This window comes from Ursus arctos, unplaced genomic scaffold, assembly GCF_023065955.2.
Source record: "Ursus arctos isolate Adak ecotype North America unplaced genomic scaffold, UrsArc2.0 scaffold_4, whole genome shotgun sequence".
Lineage (NCBI taxonomy): Eukaryota > Metazoa > Chordata > Mammalia > Carnivora > Ursidae > Ursus > Ursus arctos.
In genome coordinates, this window is record NW_026623056.1 from 79,790,729 (window position 1) to 79,813,283 (window position 22,555).

At 41.1% G+C, this 22,555-nt stretch overlaps 1 pseudogene; it reads right to left on the reverse strand.

Moving 5' to 3' along the window:
* Nucleotides 1-11,260: 11,260 nt before the first annotated feature.
* On the reverse strand, nt 11,261-21,935 carry LOC113256886 (40S ribosomal protein S26-like; annotated as a pseudogene).
* Nucleotides 21,936-22,555: the final 620 nt, after the last annotated feature.

The window sequence follows — 22,555 nt, forward strand, 5'->3', positions numbered from 1 at the left end:
GTGATAGCATTCTATTTAATAAGATATTAGATTGTCCACTTGATATGCCATGGTTTTGCTTAATTTAAAATGAGGAATCAATTAAAACCAAATTATCATCCAAGCAGGGGCAATCCTGGATTTTTCAGAGAGAAGAATGAGGATAGAAATACCAGCTTTCTCTGCTTCACAAGGTTATTTTTGAAAAGAAATGAAATGTTGTGAAAGACGCACAAAAGATTACAGCGTTGAATGAAGTTTTATTATTACCCTCGCTGTAGAGTTGGTGGGCTACACCGGTCTTATGGTTTTCTTTCTTTCTAGTGCTAAGAATTTTAGTTAATTTGTCCAACCCATAATCCTATTTCGTAGTGTGCAATGGGAGAAAAAGGGAGGCGCGTCAGTTAGGATTAGAATGAGCTGCAGAATAAGTCAGTCGGAGAAAGACATACCACATGATTTCACTTATATGTGGAATTTAAGAAACAAAACAGATGAACATAGGGAAAGGGAGGGAAATTAAAATAAGACAAAATCAGAGAGGGAGGCAAACCTTAAGAGACTCTTAACTCTAGGAAACAAACTGAGGGTTTTTGGAGGGGAGGTGGGTAGGGGGAAGGGGTAATTGGGTGGTGGGCATTAAGGAGGATACCTGAGGTTATGAGCACTGGGTGTTGTATGCAACTGATGAATCACTAAACTCTACCTCTGAAACTAATAATACACTATATGTTCATTAATTGAGTAAAAAAAAAAAAAAAAAAGAATCCGCTTGGAAGGACAGATTTCATGCTTACCCCCCACCCCAGCCACCACCACCAAATAAAACAGTGGAAAGATCTTTTTCTTCTAGGATGTGAAAAATTGGGGAAGTAGAGTCCTGGGTTGATCGGCTTCATAAAATCTTCAGAGCCTCAAATTTCTCTGCTGTTATTGAGGGATGTTCCTCATTATTATGGCCTGAGATGGCAGCAGCTCATTATTATGGTTTGAGATGGCTACAGCGAGGAAGAGGAGGGGCCGGGGGAGACTGAGGAGCTCAGTCGTTAAGCATCTGCCTTCGGCTCAGGAAGTGATCCTGGAGTCCTGGGATGGAGCCCTGCATCGGGCTCCCTGCTCCCCTGGGAGCCTGCTTCTTCCTCACCCACTCCCCCTGCTTATGTTCCCTTTCTCACTAGATGTCTCTCTCTCTGTCAAATAAATAAATAAAATCTTTAAAAAATTAGTAAGAAAAAAAAAAAAGAAAAAAAGGAAGAAGAGGAGGGGCCGGCAGGGTGGGCTGGCTATCCTGGAAGTTGCCACAAGATGCTTCTGGGCCACAGGGTGCCCGGATATTTGCTCAAACATTATTCTGGGTGTGTCTGTGAGAATGTTTTCACATGAGATTTACTTTTAAATTAGTAAACTGAGTAAAGCAGATTGTCCTCCCTAATGTGGGAGGACTTCATCCAATCGGTTGAATAGAACATAAAAGCTCTGAGTGAGAGAGAAATCCCTCTCCTGCCTCCCTGCCTTGAGTGAGGATATTGGCTCATTCCTGCATTTAGACCAGAACAGAAACATTGGCTCTTTCTGGCTCTCAAGCCTGCTGGCCTTCAGATGGAAATTGCACCATTGGCTTTCCTGGGACTCTAACTTACAGATGACAAATCTGGGGACTTGTCAGCCTCCATAATCACAGGAGCCAATACCTTATAATAACCCCCCCCCCCCCATCTCCTGTTGGTTCGCTTTCTCTGGGGAATGCTGACTAATCCAATCCCATTGTCTGGAACTTAATATGGAAGAAAAAGAGCAAGTATATGGAGTGAAATGTGTGGGGGTGTAAGCAGAAGATTCTGCCACAGGAAGGAAACTGAAACCCTTCAGGGTATGTGTGCGTCAGCAGTGATGGGGGTGCAGTCTTTTATTTGGGGAGCTGACCAAGAGCACGGCCGTATCAGCAGGTCAGGCTCTCCACGTATGAATTTGGGCAGCAGGATCTTCCTCTGTCCTACCAGCTCAAAGTCCCTGGAAAATATGAATCATATCCACATTCCTTCATTTTAAATATCTATCCAGAGTATGTTAAATACAAATATCTCTACAAATAGAAAGCTCTGTCACTTTGTGCCATGATGCACATTTGTATGGATATGAATATATGTGTATAAAACATGGAAATAGGGTATTTGGTCTGTTTTAATGCCTGAAATGGAAGTAAGGGTGATTACTTTTGTATAGTGAGTAATACACCCCTGTTTTTTGGCATTTTCTTTTTCTTACACCAGGTAACTGTCAAGGGTGAAGAATGGATGACAAAAGGTTTTGACAATGATGACAAATTATTCAGTTCCTAGATTGGGGATTTTTTTTTATTAGTTTCAGGGGTAAAATTTAGTGATTCATCAGTTGCATACAACATCCAGTGCTCATTCCATCAAGTGCACTCCATAATGCCCATCACCCAGTTACCCATCCCCCTATCCCCCTCCCTTCCAGCAACCTTCAGGTTGTTTCCTAGAGTTCAGCATCCCTTATGATTTGCCTCCCTCTCAATTTTCGTCTTATTTTATTTTTCCTTCCCTTCCCCTACATTCATCTGTTTTGTTTCTTAAGTTCCACACATGAGTGAAATCATATGGTATTTGTCTTTCTCTGACTGACTTATTTTCCTTAGCGTAATACCCTCTAGTTCCATCCACGTCATTGCAAATGGCAAGATTTCATTCTTTTTGATGACCAAGTAATATTCCACTGTATATATACCACCTCTTCTTTATTCATTCATCAGTCGATGGATATCTGGGCTCTTTCCGTAGTTTGGCTACTGTGGACATTGAGGCTATAAACATTGGGGAGCAGGTGCCCCTTTGAATCACTGTGTTTGCATCCTTTGGATGAATACCTAGTAGTGCGAATGCTGGGTCATAGGTTGGGGATTTTGAAGCCACTTCACTGGCTGGGTGAAGGTGTTACCCCATTATTAGAGGTCTAGTGCTTGATTTTCAGAGCAGTTATCCAAGCTCTTGTAAGAACTGCTAATAAGAACATGCATCTCTTCCCAAGCTTTGTACAAAGATCAATTGTACATAACTCCTGAGGGTTGTTGTCATTTCTTGCCTCCTCGTTTTTCCATCCCTGGGAGAGAAACAGGGGTATGAGATCTGTTTGGTTTGCTATTATCCTGGGATCCTAGTATAGGACCATCGGAATAATCACTAGGTGGAAAGTCGAATAAATACTTACTTTTAATTTGTAATTGGTTACCAAACTTAAAGCTTTATGTAGCGTCAGGACTAATTGAATAATTTGTAGGACCAAGTATGAAATGAAAATTTGGGGCTCCTTGGTTCAAAAATTAAGAATCTCAAGACACTGATGGTAGAGCAGGTAGAGCCAGCACAGGGCCCTTCTGAGTGTGGATCCTGGGCAACTGTACGGGTGGCACATCTATGAAGCCAGCCCCTCTGAGCGTTGCATGATTATCACTGTGATGTCCTGGAAGTCTCCACAAAGCTCCCACTTTATCCTCTCCCTCCATGCCCTCGAATCTTCTCTTTCTTCCCAAATCTTTACTTTGTATAACGTTATCGGAAATGAGCGGGTCTAAAGAGAAAACATTAATTAGTTTAAGATTTTTTCCCTTTCCTGACCAGCAGGACTCACAGACATTTCCCTGTCTTCTGACTGCCTCTAGTATGAGGCCGTATCCTGAGCTGCTTTCTCACCATGTATACACACGTGGAGAACATTCGTGGGGCTGTGTGTATGAAGGGGATTGATTCCTATCAAATAAACTAGGAATATTTGACAAAGGCCCTTGGCATTTAATATGGAAAAATGACTCATACGAATCTCATCATCCACATGTAGTGAAGCGTGAACTGATTTCCCAGGGAGATGGGATATACCTGGATCGCGGAAGACTTATAAGGCAAATGAAAGGCACATATTCTAATCAAAGTAGCTTCTGATTGCTTTCTCTCCTGTGCTACTGTAAGCGTCAGGGCTCTCCAGAGACACAAAACCAGTCCAAGGAACTGGCTCAGGCAATGACAAAGGCAGGCAAGTTCCCAAATCTCCAGGGCAAGTCAGTAAGCTGGAGACTCAGGCTAGGGGGCAGTGTATTTCCGGTCGGAGTCTGAAGGCCTGGGAACCAGGAGAGCCAGTGGTGTGGTTCCTGCCTGAGGGCAGGCCCGTTGGAGACCTAGAGGAGCTGGCTTTCAGAAGGAAGAATCCCTTTTACTCGGGAGGGCGTCCTCCTTTCTGTTCCATTCAAGCCTTGGCTGCAGGGTGAGGCCTACCCACCTTGGAAAGGGCAATCTGCTTCATTCAGTCTATCAGTTCAACAGTTAATCTCATCCCAAAACACCCCTATGGGAGCATCCAAGCTAATGTTTGACCACATATCCGCCCCTCCCCCCCCCCCCCCCCCCCGGGGTCACATGAAGTCAACCATCACGGATACCCTATCGCCACAAATTCTGTATAGCACTTAAAATTCCTGGCTTCGCACGTAGTGGAGGAAGCTAACATTCTATTTGTTCCTTCTACCGCCTGGCCATAACTGAAGAGTTAATGAGAACAAAAGGTAAATTCCTACATCAACAGTTTACTGAGCGCGAAGCACAAGCCAGGGAAGAGAAAATAACCAAAAAGAGCTGATTCATACAAAGAATATCGGTGAGGAAGAAGCCTTGTTTGAGTGGGTTTTACCTACGAACTTCCTTCTTTCACTTGTTAGCTGTCTTACCAGGGACGTGACTTATTTTCTCTCATGATTGTCCTTTTAGGGCTGGAACCGAGTGAGGGTCAGCACCGCTGCTGTGTGGAATAGGCTGGGTTAGGGAGGACACACAGAATGAGGGTGAACAACTCAAAGTGGATGAGAGAGTAGCTCTGGGTCTGGGCATCCATCACCACGGGGCAACAAGAGTTGGAAGGAGTAAGCTGAGGGGAAATAGGAAAGAATGTGGGAAGGAGCAGAGAGGGGGAGGCTGGAGGGGGGAGAGGTGTGAGGTCAGCCCAGGTGGGCTGGTCATGGTCAGCTCTACTTCTATTTTTTAAAAATATTTTATTTATTTATTTGAGAGAGATAGTGTGTGTGTGTGTGTGTGTGTGAGAGAGAGAGAGAGAGAGAGAGAGAGAGGGCATGAGCCGGGAGGAGGGGCAGAGGGAGAAGCAGGCTCCTCGCTAAGCAGGGAGCTCAAAGTGGGCCTCGATCCCAGGACCCTGGGAACATGATCTGAGCCGAAGGCAGATGCTTAACCGAATGAGCCGCCCAGATGCCCCCGGCTCTACATTCTTGAAGAAGATGCTCAGATCATACCAAGGAGAGAGAAACCAGCCTGCAGCTTGGAGAAGACGCAGGTGATAAGAGAGGAAAAAGAGCTGTCATCGCTGAATTCCTTGAGAAAAAAAACTATTCAGAAGAAGCCTGAGGCTTAAAAGACAGTGGCATCCGTGGGTCAAACAAGCTTGAACTAAAAGGCAGATTTGATTAAACAGTTAAGCATGAATGCCAGGGTCTTTCTTAACTTAGGCCTTTGTTTACACCTTTCTCTCTGCCTGGACCTGAAATGCCTTCTCTCTCTGCCACTACCTGGTTCACGCCTGCTCATTACTAGGTCTCCACCTAGCTGCTTTTCCTTCCAGAAGACACCTCTGACCCCTCAAGACTGGATTTCGTGCCTTCCTCCCGTGTTCTCAACTCGCCCGATTTTGGAACATATTGTACTGATTGAGGTTGCTTTCTGCCACGTCTGTTTTCCTGAAGGAGCTGGAAGTTCCTTTATGACTAGGGTTGTGTCTTGTTTAAAGTCCCATCCCCAGAACATCCTTCAGTGCCAGGCACTGTATAGGAGTTGCTAACTGAAAGAAGGAGCGAATGCATGGGTTCCCTTCTGCTGCTGTCTCAGTGGCCCTTAAGGCCCTGTGCTGGGCATTTGGTGACGGAGCATCAGGAAGACTGAGGTAGAAGTGGGGGTGAGACAAAGCAATTGGACACTCTGCCTGGCCTCCGAGAGCCTTAGGTCACAGCTGTGACTCATGCTGTGACACAAGACAAGTGAAATAATACAATACTGTAGTACGAGACAGGAGAGCAGGAGTGCCAGATTTAGTAAAAAAAAATACAGGGTGCCCAGGGAAATTTGAATTTCAGATAAACCACTAATAGTCCATATACATCTCATGGAATATTGGGGGCATACTAATGCTAATAGTTATGCATTGTTTATTAAAATAAAGGTGTGACTTGTTCTCCTGTAATTTACCAACCCTAAAAGAGAGGAACATGGCCTATAAGAGATCATATTACCTCTGTATTTTAGGGGGTGATATGGGGATCTAAGAGAAAGATGATTCAGAAAACATTTTCTAGGCAAAATGAGTTGCAAAGGATGTGAGCCGAAGCGTGGAAGAAATGCAGTGGAGGCAGGAGGCTTCAGAGACTGGCTGCCATCACCACCGGGGAGAAGGTGTGAAATGGGTGGTGAGAAATCCAGCTAGATGGTTGGGCCGGGTCTGGTGACCTCTGATGTGTCAGAGCCTCAGCATCCCCAGCACCCCCGCCCCTTTGCCTTGGCTAGACTTCATGAACAGGCAGGGCAGGATCTTTCTGCCTGGGCAAAAGTTTCATCTTTACCCAGTTGAGCAGCACTGGACATTAGTCTGTCCCTGTCAATAATAAAGAAAAAGCACCAGGGACATTTTGCAAGGGTCATAAATTGCTCAATCGTTTGCATTTTTTCAAACACTGGTGTCAAAACAGCATCTCTGGCCAAGTCGAGGAGAAAGTGAATATTAACAATGACTTACCAAAACAAGATGGGAAATACTAACAACTTCGAAAGTATTTATAATTTAGCCTTTCCACTTTTCTCTTACAGTATTTATTTAGATTATATGGTAAATATATAATGAAATTAATAAATAAGCTTACTTAGCATCTAGGTAAGAGGTGGAAACGTTTATATAACCTTTATCGAGCACCTGCTATGCTCCAGGGGGCAACATATACAATTTCCCCTACCCTTTTTTTTAAGATTTTATTTTTTAAAGTAATCCCTACACCGAATGTGGGGCTTGAACTCATAACCCTGGGATCAAGAGTTGCACATTCCACGGACCGAGCCAGCCAGGCACCCCGACAATTTCCTTACTCTTAATCACGACACTACTGTAAGGCTACTGTGCATATATAAACATATGCAATAACATTATAATGCTGCTGTGTATATAAGCATATACAATCATACTGTAAATGTTGTTACGTGCCTCTTGCTGAGTTTCATGTTTGTTCGCTCATCTGTGATCACTCAAGTAGCAATTTAGTTATTTTGAATTCGAATCTGATTTGGCTCTCACGTCTATATTGTTTCCATTATATCACACCTATAAGTACAGATCCATGGATAAATAACAATTATTGAGCCTTATGGCATACACCCTGTGGGAATAGAAAGGAAAGAACCTCTAATTCTGTCTTATGGGCATCAAGAATGGCTTTGTAGGGGAGGTGATGCTTGAGTAGTGATTGACAAAATTTTCTCATCTTCTAATCAGATTAATAATAGACGATGTGTGGAGAATACTCACAATAAAAGAAGTATTACTAGTTTTAAAAACATAGTGTATTATTTCTAAAAGGCTCTCATTAGGTTTTTGTAATCTTTTATTAAATGTTCCACGTTGATGACACATACTTACATTCTCATACTTGCTTCTTTTTTTATTACACACCCACTAATATAATTAGTCATATTCATTAAATGGTCATTATTTATAATCTTTAGCTACTTATATGATTATAGTTTGATACCACTTTTGTTAGAAACACTACACATTCACATAGAAGTATGTCTTAAATGTCTTTATAATTCTATAACCTATGTGAATGGTTACGTACTTGGGTTGACTAAATTCCTCCCACATAATTATTTCAATTATATAAAATGTTACTTACATAAGTGTAATGGTATTATAGTTGTAAAATATTCAATTCTGTAATTATGTAAGATTAAAGTAACAAGAAAGCCCTGAAATTTTAGCAGCATACTTCCTAGAGAAAATCTGAATGGTTCTTTCCTATGTTTTATTTTTATTTTTATTTTTATTTATTTATTTATTTTTAATTTTATTTTTAAAGTTTATTTATTTAAGTCATCTTTACACCCAACGTGGGACTTGAACTCATGACCCCAAGATCAAGAGCCACACACTCTTCCAACTGAGCCAGCCAGTGCCCCTCTAGTCCTGTATTTTAAACAACTATAATGATAAAATATGAAAACAAAATGCTCTTCAATGCTTTGCTTTCTCATAAGACATTAACCAAATTCTAGTTTAAAACCTCAGAGAGTGTTAGTTTTGAATACATTCTTGTGAGCTGAATCCTCTTTGAACCCAAATCTGGTTTTCAGATTTTCTCTCCAGGAAGCCCTCTAGAGGGATCTCACTTCCCTGGGTTAATACTTAACGTATTTGTCCCTCAGCAACTCATTGTACATTGCCTTAGAAGCTTTGCAGGCTTTTCTTGTACAGAAAAAGCTCTTTAAAAATGCCCAGGACACGCTTCTTCACTTGGTAAGCTTTGACAGCCGTCTTTGACTGACTGACTTTCTGACAATGACTGTCCAGAAGCAACAGGAAGAAGGGCGTAATTCTGCCTTGACTAGAACATTCGTGGGGAAGGTTCTATGCTTGAATTTCAGATGTGCTCCTCAGGAAGTCATATAAACTTGATGCTTACGCTTGCTGAAGGAGAGATTTTAAATGAAGATAAAATTATGACTTCCATACAATATAAAATGAACGTGTATCAAAGATTTTATTTAACTCAGGAATTAATGAGGGACCAACAGTTGTTGTAGCCCGTTTAAAAGAGAACCACACGTATTATAGTCAAAGAATGGGACATGAATTCTCAAATACATGCAAGACTGGTAAAACTGGTCAATAGCCACAAGAATACAATTTGTATTTTTATGGACAGGAATTGTTTGCATTACAATAAATTTTCCACAAGTTAACTTCTGTCTCTAAAAGGCAAACAAAGGCATAGATAACCCAGATGGATGAGCTAGATGATGCTAGTAAATTTAGTCTGTCCCATTTTTTCTCATGTAGTCTTTCTTTAAAGGGTGCTTTTTTTTGGAAGGTGGACGCCTGGGTGGCTCAGTCAGTTAAGCAACTGCCTTCAGCTCAGGTCATGATTCTAGGGTCCTGGGATTGAGCCCCACATCAGGCTCCCTGCTCAGTGGGGAGTCACCCTCCCCAACCCCATGCTTGTGCTCTCTCTCTCTCTCAAATAAATAAATAAAAATTTTTTTAAAGGGTGCTTTTGGGGCATATGACATCTTTATAATGATAAATAACTCAAGATTTAGAAATTAACTGGTAAATAAATTAGTTGTTGGGTCCAAGACTCACACACAGGAATTTTTCATTGAAATTCATCTTGAACAATAGCATAAAAATTAAGGATTCTTTTGAGAATCAGGCACTAACTAGTTATACGATGATGCAAAAACTGAAATATTATTCTACTTTCTGTATATGGCCATGAAATACAATATAGGCGTTCTGAATGATTTGGATCAGTTCTCTAACTAGCAGCAACCTCCCTGTCACTCACAGATCGACCTCCATAGTAATAGCCGTGCTAATACCAGCAATAATAATAAAAACTATGGCAGCCAAGTCCTACTGATTCCTTAACATGAGCCAGTGTTAGGTCTTTTACCTATACATTTTTAAATTTAATTTTCATACCAACACATACAGTGGGGTATAATTATACCTATTTTATGGAATAGCAGTTCATGCCTTCCTTACTCTAAGTCCTTCTTTTTTAAAAAAGAAAAGGAAATTTTAAGCAAACAAGTCTCACTGAATGATCTGAATTATAGTATCTCAAAAGCAGCATGGTTCAGTGAACTAAACAGCAATCCTTTTTTGGCTCTGGTTTCCTCAACGACTTGGCTTCTTTCCCCTCAGTTTTAAGTTATGAATAGCTTTACATAATTGCTGATGCTTAATCTCTGTGCAATGCTTCGAGAAATCTCTTAAGGTATAAAACCCTCAATTATTACTCTTTTTATGAGTGAATTGGAAAGGACTTGAGTGCTTTGCTTTAACAGACAGATTTAGAGTCTGGAACTGTTGACTTCTAGCCATTCAGAGAGAAAACATCTGAAAGAGTAATGCAATGAAATTACAAAACAAACAGTGTTTGGGGAACTGAGACACTATCGGACTACCCACGTCGGAAAACGATGTTCACACTTACCCACACTTTGTCTTTCTTCCTCCCCTTCTTCTTCACCTCTGTTCTCTTTATTGGCTTTGTATGATTATAAAGTCATTTAGCACCTGACCACACGAAGAAATATGCCGAGTTTGACTTTCTCGATGGCATAAACTGAGGAATTCATTTTAATATATGTTGCATTTATTTTACAGATGACTCTTTCTTGTTGTCCTGTACTTACGGTTCTAAACCCTCTTTATCTTGCTCTGCATTTTTATTTCCTTGCTTTCTATTGTGGCAAAAGGAAAACAAAAAGCAATCACTACACCAAGGACACCCTCTCAGTAAAGATGGTTTCCTCCAGGCCTGACTGTGAGCTTTCTCCACCCCACTCATAGAAAGGGTTAGAATAAGGAAGTAGCATGAGTCATTACGATTGCCACACGCTCAGGAAAACCCCTGCTCCATCTTCCTCTCTACCCTGGGTGACAGGAGGTAAAATTTCAGAACATATGTTCAGGAGTTCTCTGGAGGAACATAGCATCGATTTGATCAAAAACAGCAATAGAAAAGACACACATAAAAAAATCTTTGAAGAGCAGAAGAATGGGTCTGATCTAAATTTGTTTATAAGCTAGTTGTTTGGAAGTAGGAATGCAGTTGCCTTTTCTTACACATCCTCTAAAACTGCTCCTAGATTAGCTCACCCAAGCCTATCCCACCCCCATGTGGCTGACATACATATAGTATTGTTTTTGTGGGGAAGACACATTTGGCTTTCCAGTTTGATTACTAGGGACATGTTCAACAGAATGAAAAGACAGCCTGCAGAATGGGAGATAATATTTGTTATCCATATAGTTAATTTTATATATGGTGTGAGGTAGGGGTTCAATTTTATTCTTTTTCATTGGTTGTTCCAACACTGTTTGTTGAAAAGATTATTGTTGTTGTTGTTGTTGTTGTGTGTGTGTTTTTAAAGTATATCCTCCATTTTATTTTTTTTCCAGAGAACAGTTTTTCTTCAGTCCTTAAGGACTTAGCTCTTTACATGGGCTTTGGTGGAAGTTATGGGGTTGCACCCTTGGGTCCAAATTGGAGCGGGGGTGTTGGGTCCTTCCGTGCTTCATGAGAGCAATTCCTGACTACCTTTCTGTGAATGGCACAGCTCACACAGTGATGTGATGTAGTTTCACACAGAGCTTGGGAAGCATATAGGCATTGAAGACACTTGCTTTGGAAATGTCCCTGACGGCAGTGGCCTCTACTATGTTCTGAATAATGAACTTCTTAATGGTCTTGTCCTTTGGCACAAAAAAGGCAGAGTTGGTGCAGCAAACAGGCTGCACTTGGCCAGAGCCCTTTCTGGCATGACCACTATTCCTACTTTTCTTGTTTATCTTGGAAGCGAGGACCCAAGAGAATGAAAAGATTGTTGTTTATCCATTGAAATACACCAGTACCAAATTGTCTTTACTACTTTATTACTGTAGCTTTGTAATAAATAATTTTGAAGCTAGGCAGTCTAAATCCCACAAGTTTCAGGATGCCTGGGTGGCTCAGTCGGCTAAGCATCTGACTCTTGATTTTGGCTCAGGTCATGATCTCAGGATTATGAAATGGAGCCCTGTGTTGGGCTCTGCACTGGATCTGGAGTCTGCTTAAGATTCTCTCTCCCTCACCCTTTGCCCCTGCGCCCCCCCCCCCCACATCTTCCCACCTCCTCTGGCCTGCTCATGCTTGAACTCTCTCTCTCGAAAAAAATAATCCCTACAAGTTCCTTAATATTTTTGAAGATTGCTTTGGATATTCTGTTTCCATATAAATTTTAAGATCAACCTGTCAAATTCTGCAAAAAAAAAAAAAAAATAGCAGCTGACACTTTGAGAGGGTTTGGGTTGAATGCATAGATCAGTTTGTGGAATATTGCCATCTTAACAATAATAGTGCCTTTTGATCCATGAATATGTGATGTTTTTCCATTTGTTTAGATATTCTTTAATTTCTTTCACTGACATTTTGTAGGTTTTCAGTATATAAATCTTGTGCTTTAAAAAATTTATTTCTAATTTTTTTCCTTTGTAAATGGAATTGTTTTCTTGATTTTTTTTTGCCATGGCATTTCAATACTTTATTAAAAATAATATAATGTTCAATAATAAATCTGATTTAAACACATAAAAAATAGGCAAACTTATTTGGCTTCTTATCCATTCATTCATTCATTTGCTTATATTTACCAGATGCTATTAAATGTCAAAGACTTCCAGATTAAAAACCAAGTGCCAATTATTTTTCAGTATTTCAAGTCATTTTCTTCTGTGTATTTTTTTTTTATTAACATGTAATGTATTTTTTCTTTCAGGGGTACAGGTCTAATCCATCAGTCTTACACAATTCACAGCGCTCACCATAGCACATACCCTCCCCAATGTCCATCACCCAGCCACCCCATCCCTTCCACCCCCCTCCACTCCAGCAACCCTCAGTTTGTTTCCTGAAATTAAGAATCTCTTATGGTTTGTCTCCCTCTCTGGTTTCATCTTGTTTCATTTTCTCCTCTCTTCCCTATGATCTGCCTTGTTTCTCAAATTCCACCTATCAGTGAGATCATATGAAAATTGTCTTTCACTCTGATTGACTTATTTTGCTTAGCTTGATTGTGTTTTTGAATTATTCTCATGCTTTCCTTTAATTCTTTAAACATAATTTCCTTTAGTTCATGAGGTGATTTAAAGTCTTTATTTAAGAAGTCCAAAGTCTGGACTTTGTTAGGGAGAACTGACTGGTTGTTTTCTTTTGCATGGCTATACATTCCTGTTTTTTTATGTGTCTAGTATTTTTCTGTTTTAAACAATACATTGTGGCAACTCTCGAAATCAGATGCTTTCCCCAGAGTTTGTTGTTGTGGCTGTTTTTTGTTTTTGTTATATTGTTGCTGTTTGTTTATTCATTTGTTTAGTGACTTTCCTGCGCTCTTTCTGTAAAGCCTGTGCTCTTTGTCCTATGTGGCCATTGAAGTCTCTGCCTGGTTAGCTTAGTGGTCAGCTAATGATTAGACAGAGATTTCCATAAATGCTTTGAACGAATAACTCTCCCAGCCTTTGTGCGTTAGGCTATATCTGCAGTGATCTTGCTAGCAGTTCACAACTTTGCCTTGAGCGTCAAGGCAAGCTAAAGATGAGAGATTAGGACTTTCTTAAGTCTTTTCTGTGTAGGCATACAGCCCTGCATGCTTTCTACTAGATTTCCAAGAAAGCATGTGAGCTTTTCAAAGTCCCTTATGGACCTCACCTCGCCCTATTCTTTTCAGGTGTTTTGATTAGCCTCTCTTAGTCACATCATCTTAGGCAGCTACAATGTTAAAACAATTGCCACTGATTTTTTTCTTTTTTCTTTCAAATTCCCTAGAATCAGGGATGTTGTTAACAGAGCATGTTCTGAGTCAGGTCAAATAAGGACACGTCCTGAAAATGGGGATTTTCAATAAGCTTGCCATAAGCCGGTCAAATGTTGACAGTTATGGGGCTTTTGGGAAGTTCCAAACCCATCTACCCTCTTCAGTTAGACTGCTGGTTTGCATGGCTATTACAGTTACGAAGCTTTTGGTCCTCAAGGCTACCATGAAGCTGGGGAGGGAAAGATGGTTCTTACCAAGATTCTGCCATCTTTCTGGATAGACACAACTTGGAATTTTGTAATTCTTTAGTTAATGTCTGGAATATGGAAAAAGTTGATTTTGACTTTTGCCCGAGCTTTATTGCAGATTTTTGTAGGTCCTTATTCTGCCATTCAAAAATCACTCTTTTTTTTTTTTTAGGAGCTTAAAAGAGAATTTTTTTTTTAAAAAAGGTAAAATCATGATACTCAAATCAATACAAATATTAAATAAGCATGTAACAAGGATTTTATTTAACTCATTACTTAATGTGGGACCCAGTAAGATGTTAGAAATTTAAGAGGGTATTGAAAGAACACACGCACACACACACACGCACACACACAAGCACAGGCAATTGAGAATGCTGTCTAGTTTTACATATGATGCATATTTTGTTAGCACTGACAGCCCAACAACCAGTTGTATTTCACAGATCCCTAGTCACTTGCATTTCTTCAGAAAATAATCATTTGCATTATGATCCGTTTTCTACCACTGCCAGAGTCGTAAAATAGTTGAGAGATAGTGAAAGCAAAGATAAATTAGAAGGGTGGATGAACAGGACATAAGGTCATCTTTTTTTGCCCACATCAAAGTCTTTCACTCCTGATACAGGAGTGGAGAGGAGAGCACGGGAACGGCATGGGAATGGCACACAGACATGTGGTCAAGGGGGCTGTTTATGACCCCATCTTAGGGGATCATTTCTTTTATGTGCCCCAGACTCTTCATCTGTGAGGGAAAGGGGATGGCCCAAGTGATCACTAGGCTCCTTCCATTCCACTGTTCTTTAAAGTGTGGCTCTTGGACCGCCAATGGCAGCATCACCTGAAAACTTGTTAGAAATACAAATCATCAGGCTCCATCCCAGTCCAGCTGAAACAGAAACTCCAGGGTGGGTCCCAACAATCTGTGTTTTAACAAGCTCTCCAGGTGATACCGATACAATTACATTTTGAGAACCATTATATCCCAGGTTCATGGGATGGGTCTTTGATATCAGGGAGATTCTGTTATCATAAGAGTATATTTGCTACTTCCTCTTGAAGTTGGAAAGCATACAATTCTATGTTTGTATAAAAGAGAAAGTCAGTTTGGTTGAAGCTTCTTTGATCTAGGCAAAACTTCAATCTACTATTTATTTCAACATAACCATTTTAAAGACAGGCCAGAAAAGTATTTCTTGAACCTTTGGGTTTCACATATTTTATACTGTTAGAAGATCTCTCCCAGTTGTCATGGCAGCCAGAGATGAGATGAGTCTTCCCAGATCTTATGCTGGAAAACATTTCCTCTCGTTCCTTGCATGCAAAGGCAATGAGCACAAGGCCCTGTATGGCATGATTGGAAAACTTCTCTTTAAACTGTGTCCCTGGGTGGGGCACTTCTGCTCCTACTTATGATGAGCCGTTCTGTTTCTGTTCAGTACGCACAGGACTAGTCTGTCCTGTTTACCACTATCATTTTTTTTTAAAGGTTACAGCTCTCCTGTGCCAAGTTAAAGGATGGTTTTCAAACATCCTAATTCTATAACATGCCTTCTGTACATTCTCAGCATCGTGCTCTTTCCAGTGTTTTCTACACTAATATTCTCTCCTTAGCTCTATCTGATTGACTGGTATAAAGGTCATCATTATTTTTAACCTGTTGCCTTGATCATCTTTGAAAACTCTTTTATCAGTGACTTACCCTTAAGTATCGGTCACCAATTACATTGACCAAAGTAGTAGCTGTGAACTTAAGAACCACTGAGATTTCAGAACTTGTCAATACGTCACTATTCACACTGTAGGCAAGTTTCTCTGGGAGGTATTAATAGGTTAACTAGGAAGAAAGTATTGTGTGTGGTCAATTCTTTCTCTTTTTTTATTTTATTTATTTATTTATTTATTTATTTATTTATTTATTTATTTTCTCTTGAAGATTCATAATGTACATTGTGTTAAAGGCTCTGAGAGTCTGACAGTAGAGAAACTTGTCTGTGTTTGACTCAACACTTTCCAAATTCTTTGAACTACTGGTATACCTAATGCCATTCAGCTTGGGAGAGACAGGTGTAGAAGATTCGAGCTGATGTATAAGACCAGATATTTCACAGAATCTGATTTCATTCATTCATGATCAAATAAGGGCAACCAGTTGAGGGCCAGTCTTAGCTAACAAAGCATCAGTGTAAATGTGAGTTATGTACTGATGATAGTAGTTGAGTCTACCACAGCTTTGTTAAAACCTGGAAGCCTCTTAGAGATGCAGATTCTCAGGTCCTAATCTAGATTTATTTTATCAAAAGCTTAATTTGGATGAGATGTGATTCCCATGCATTTTAAAGTCTGAAAAGCACTGATTACAGCATTTCCCCTGTTATTTCTTTCTTTCACTGCCTACCCCATTTAGAATTCCTTGGGATGTTTCCCTTCCTGGAAATTCAAAATCTTTGCCATTATTTTTACGCAAGTTTTTGTTTCTCTTTCTCTTCTCTGAATCTATTATCCTATGTGGTTTGTTTTATATCTAACATTATGGCTGGGTCTGGGAAAATTCTATGAGGATCATAGTAAACTTTTGAAAATTAATAACATTACCTAAATTGTTGAACACTATTAATTAGTTTTCTAATGTCGGTCTAAGTCTTTCTTTGATTGTAGGAAAGGGTGGGGGAATGTACTAATGATCTCCTTCCATTTAAAAAAGTTCCTAAGAGTTAAAAATATAAATTCTGCATATATTAAAAATAGCATTCTTTTTCACCATAATTTATTTTCAGATGTCTGACTTTCCAAATCATGCAGTGGTAGCCATAATAAATATTATACAAGGGGCACCTGGGCAGTTCAGTCAGTTAAGTGGTCGACTCTTGATTTCGGCTCAGGTCGTGTTCTGGGGATACTGGGATGAGCCCTGGTCAGGCTTCACGCTTGAAACAGAGTCTGCTTGAGTTTCTTTCTCCCTCTTCTCTGCCCCTCCCTCCCTGAGCACACACACACACTCTCTCTCTCCTTCAAAAAAAAAAAAAAATCTCAATGAGAATCTATAGGTTAAATACCAATTTTTTTCCACTGATGGCAGATTAAATAATATATTTGGGCTTCACTTTAGCTAAAATGTCTGAGATTTGACCATGTTTTCATTAGACAATGAATGTAGGTTTTGATGATCCCATCCAAGTATTTCCAGAGAAAGCAGTGAGAGGAAAATTTAAATTCTGACAAAGATTTACTCAAGTTTGTTCTTTTGTGGGGAAGAAGAGCTGTATAGTGAAATCTAAAACATTCAAAACTCCTAATTGTTCTTGTTTCAAGCAAACACCAGGTCTCTAGGTTTATTAGCCTATAAGATCACAGAACTCCAAAAATGTTCCTGAAAGTTCTCTTTTCTTCAACCCTTGCACTCATATCTATTCATGTCAGTGAAGAGAGTGACGTTAATATTTTAAAACACATATCATGTAAAAAGGAAGTGAGGATTGCAAATATGGGAAAAGAATGTGATACAAAGAAGTGTGTTCTGTGTTTAGCAGAGAAACCGTGAAGGCTTCAGACAACCAGCTAAATGCATGAGGTCACTAACTCAACATTTTAAATTCCCCAGTGCTGAATTTTTTTGGTTTGCAAGAAATCTGAGAGGCATTAAGCTTCTAGGAAAAAGTGTTGCAACTCTGGATTTTTGCCTGTCCTTTGACCCTAATAAGGCTGTTTAAAAATAAAGTTAGCAAGGAACTTGGCCTGTCTCTAAAATGAGGAATAATATTGTGTTCTTACAAGCCTCTGATATACACATCTTCCTACTTTACAAAAGCTCAAATTCACTGAGGATTAAAATATTAAGAATCTAATCACGCAGAGAAAACAGGAGTTGTTTCCTCAGTGTCAAAAATGAGTGACTCTGAAACTCTAGAATAGTGTTGTCCAATATTGCTTTCTGTAATGATGACAGTGCTCCCTATTTACACAGTCCAGTGTAGTAGCCACTAGCCACATGCAGCTCTTGAACTCTTGAAACATGGCTAATATGACAGAGAAACTGAAAATTTATTTATTTTTACTTTGATTTTAATTTAAATAGCTACAGTGGGAGGCACCTGGGTGGCTCAGTTGGTTAAGCATCCACCTCTTGATTTTAGCTCAGGTCATGATCTCAGGATCATGAGATCCAGCCCAGCATTGGGCTCTGCACTCAGTGGGGAATCTACTTGAGATTCTCTCTCCTTCTCCCTCTGCCACCGCACCCCACCTCCCATGCACACGCACTCTCTCTGTCTCTCTTTCTCTCTCTAAAATAAATAAATAAATAAATCTTAAAAGAATAAGAAGCTACAGTGCTCAGTGTCTACTGTGTTAGACAATTCAGCTCTAGGAAGATTTTCTTTCCATTGTGAATTTAACATTTACAGCAATATTTCTATTTCTTAATGTTATTTTCTAGTTTACGGATTTAGAAAAAAACCGTTTTGTACCTCAGATGAGAACAAATTTTGTAATATTTGCAATGCCATTGCTTAGAGTCTCTTGAAAATAACGACATTAAGTGGCCCTCTAGCCAATGTTGCATAAGTGATAGAAATGCTTGACATAAAGTCCAAGATACCCTCACATCTGCAGTCTGTGGGGCAGGCTTGACTGGTGTACAGAAAAAGGACCAAGGAAAACCTGCGCACGGTGAAGAGAAATCACCGCTGGTACTGTAGGTCTGTCATTTTCTCCTTTTATTTTTATTACATTAAAAAAAGATTTATTTATTTATTTGAGAGAGAGAGAGAGAGAGTGCACTCATGTGAGTGCAAGTCCAGGAAGGGCTAGAGGGAGAGAATCTTCGAGCAGACTCTCTGCAGAGTGTGGAGCCGGAGGTAGGGCTCAATCTCACGACCCATGAGATCATGACTTGAACTAAAACCAAGAGTTGGACAGCTTAACTGACAGAGCCACTCAGGCGCCCTTATTTCTATTAATTCTGAGTGACTTTATCAAGTCTTTTGATTTATCCTTTTCTGACTGGCATTTGAAATTTGAGACCAGGCTAAATAAAGGACCCAGTTTTTAGACGTGTACGCTCCCTACCTGCCACCACCGCCAGGAAAGGCTGGAGATGATGAACCAGCATGGGTGGTGGCCTGCAAAGAAGCCCCCTGTGACCTCTTTCCTTATTTTAAATGTAATGCTAATGGTGTTTCTTGAAATATCATCTTTTCGTTGGGTCTTTCCTTCAGGATTGGATTATAGACCACATAGGAAAACCAGTTTCATTACTTGATAAATACGCTTTAGAAAAAGAATCAATTTTTGAACAGGCTGGACGTATTAGGGAGCAAAGTAGAAAACAGTGCTCTTTCAAGCCCTCTGTCAGCTCTCCTTTCCTTCCTCTAGATACCATCTGTCTCACAGATGTTGTTTTCAGGTACCAGAAAGTTCAGCCCAGAGTACTACCAAACTTCAAATCCCTCATTCAGTGGAAACCTTCTCCCATCTGCCATAGCTCAAGGCTGTGGGGTCTGGGGGGCCTGGAAGTCTACGGTGGAGAAGGGGTATCTGGTCAGCTTCTCTGCTCTTCCCTGCACTCCTTTCTCTGCCACCAGCCACCTGCTGATTCTTGTGCCTCCAAGGTAGGATGCACGAGGGTGGGAAGTGTTAGAGGAGTGGCAGAGTCTTAGTTGGCTGCCACTGGGGTAATTTTGTGTTGTGGGCCCTCTGGGGATAGGTACCCGAAGTACACTCAACACTTTCTCTCATGGACTGATTGTGAGAATGACCAAAGGTCCCCCCTCCTGCCTCATTCCCTGGCTTTGAGTATCAAAGCCCTTTTAATCACGAAGTAAGCTATGTGCCTGGATGACCGCTTAGCTACTTCCTCTGATGGAGCACCTCCCACAGCTTCCTCTCCAAGGGTGGCTTTGCCTGTCAAGTAGACCCCTTCCACAGGGTCCTTTCAAGACTTCTAGAGATGGTTACCTTGCATAGTGCCCATTTAACCCATAGAATGCTCAGCACCTGGCTCCAGACAGTCTGAAGAGGTGGGCCTCCCTTCACTTTGCCTACAAGGCAACTCTAGCCAGGCTCTCGTTAGACTTTGCTGCGTGGGAGTCAGGCACCTTGCCTATATCCTTCCTGACAAATCCAGGAAACTCCAGCCCGATTTCCCCAAGAACCTCCACTCAGGGCCCATGCCATTGTGGGGCTCAGATGTTGCTCCCACTTAGCTGGCATCCAGCTGTCTAGGGATGAGGGATGGCGGGGAGGGCATCGGGGTGGGGAGATGTCATACTCCTTCTGGCCAGACACCCCAGTCCCTACAGCAGTTCTATTGAAGAACCATTTGGCATGTGCTATGTGCTAAATGTGTCTTCCCCCAAACTCGTATGTTGAAGCCCCAACCCCCAGTGTGATGGTATTAAGAGGTAGGGCCTTTGGGAGGTGATTAGATCATGAGGACGGAGCCCTTATAAGAAGAGACAGGCGAGGACTTGCCTGTGATAACAAATCCAGGAAGAGGGCTCTCATCAGGAGCTGAACCGGCTGGCAACTTGATCTTGGACTTCACAGCTTCCCAAACTGTGAGAAATCAATGTCTGTTGTTTAAACCAAGCAGTCTATGGTATTTTTGTTATAGCAGCCTGAGCTGAGACAGTTTGAGAAAAAAAGAGAAGCCCTCCTCCCACTCTCCCTTGGGGGGGCAAGACCAACATGCAAAGGCATCCTTGATAATGTTCGTACTCCAGCTGTATAGAAGCTGCTGGAAGGAGGCGTAGGTAAGTTTTGAGTCCCGTAGAGCGTCACGCACAGATGTTCTAATGCTTCCCTTTAGGACTTGAGATATAGTGTATGGTGATCACCTCACTGAACTGAGAGAATTCATTGGCATTTGGTGGAAGCACCTCAAAATTAGGAGGCACAAGATTTATAAAAAGCAAGGAATATAAATACATTAAAAACAACGTTTTCTAATCCTCAGAGGATGATGCTCAAAATGGAAAAATACCAGTATTGATCTCCTGTTGACCACGAATCACCTCCAAATAGTTCGCGTCGTATACACAAATATGGGGAAAGACCTTCACCATGCTTAGCATATATTTTCACCTTACCTATAGAATTGAGATGATTTCAAAAAATGGCTAAGCAAAAGTGGGAAGGTGGGAAAGTTCACCTCTGATAACCTCTGCCCACTTGTGCTTTCCTCTTTCTGGTACTTCCAAAAAGTACCTTTTTCTTCCCTCTGAAACCCCTGCCCCTGCCGAACATAGAGACACAAATACACCAACACAGACACACATTCGCAGATCCTACGTATGGAAAAACAAGTCTTCAATCTTTGTGCTTCTTGTTTGTTTGTTCTCTGGCCTTTTTTTTTTTTTTTAAGATTTATTTATTTGAGAGTGTGTGTGTGTGTGTATGTGTGTGAGTGTGTGTGTGTGTGTGCACGTGCGTGTGAGGGGGCGGAGCAGGGGAGGCGAGGGGCAGAGGGAGAGAATCTTTCAAGCAGACTCTGTGCTGAGCACAGAGTCCCACCCTGGGCTCAATCCCATCATCCTGAGATCAAGACCTGAGCCAAAATCAAAAGTCCAACACTCAACGGACTGGGCCCCCCTCTGGCCTTCTTTTTATAATGTATAATCCACTTAAATCTTCCAGCGCAGTCTCTTATGCTCAGGATCTTTCCTGCCCCCCAACACCTGACAGAATTGGTGCTTTTGTCCTGGCCTTTAGGTTTTACTTTTTAGTAACTAGTCAGAAAAAATAATTCCCGCTAGTGTTCTCGGTAAAAGGAAAGACGTTAATGTGTGACACCTTTCAGGTACCAAATGTACGCTCCTGAACAGGCCATGGCCTTTGGCAATGAGCTGGGCTAACCCATAGGCGCGCCTCCCAGGGCTACTGTGCAAGGCAGGACGGGGGCTGGCGCAAAAGGTACCACTGGAGCGTAGGACCTTCTCTGTTCCCTTCAATTCACGCCACCTAGACAAGCTTACAAAGAATTTTTCCTAGGGGGTTATCTGTCACTCACTGAATTGGTTTTGGGGGTGCAGCCCAAAATGAGACAGAAAAAGCTTTATTTCGTCACCTGTTGCATAGTGGCGATTCCCCAGATTTTTACATGTTAAAAAATGCATTTATGCTTTTTGCAAGTGGAATTATTTCTCAGAAAGTTTTAAGTGGCTTTAAAAAATATGACTAGAATTTCTTGGAGACAGAAACTTCATTTGACACAGGTTTCCTATGAAAGCTTTTCATTGTTTCCTTCGTTAGTCTTTGAGTTGGGATTTTGTAATGTTCCAGACACCCCTGTCTCCCCTGCCTGCTGTGTGCATTATCTCCACTAAGACTGTTACAGCAGAAATGCAAAGAGAAAGAGCCAGATGGCGGCTTTGGGCTGCCAGCACAGGCTCTTAAGTCCTCCAGTTTCCTTTGAGCCCTTCCTATCGGCTAGCGGCTACTTGGTCTTCGTCACTCGGCTGAAGTCTGATGTCTCCAGAACGCCTTCTCCAGTTTCCGGTAAGTTCTCTTATTTTGGCTTCACAGTGTCATAGCACACTTTTATCTCAGTGTTCAACACACCTTGAAATTACTCATATTACCCCTTTCTTGGCAGGAGGCTCGTCTTAGTCAAGACTCATTTGTACCCCCCCCCCCCCAATGTCTACTCTAGTGCCTAGCACACAGCTTGCTCAATAAATGTTTATGAGAGAGAGG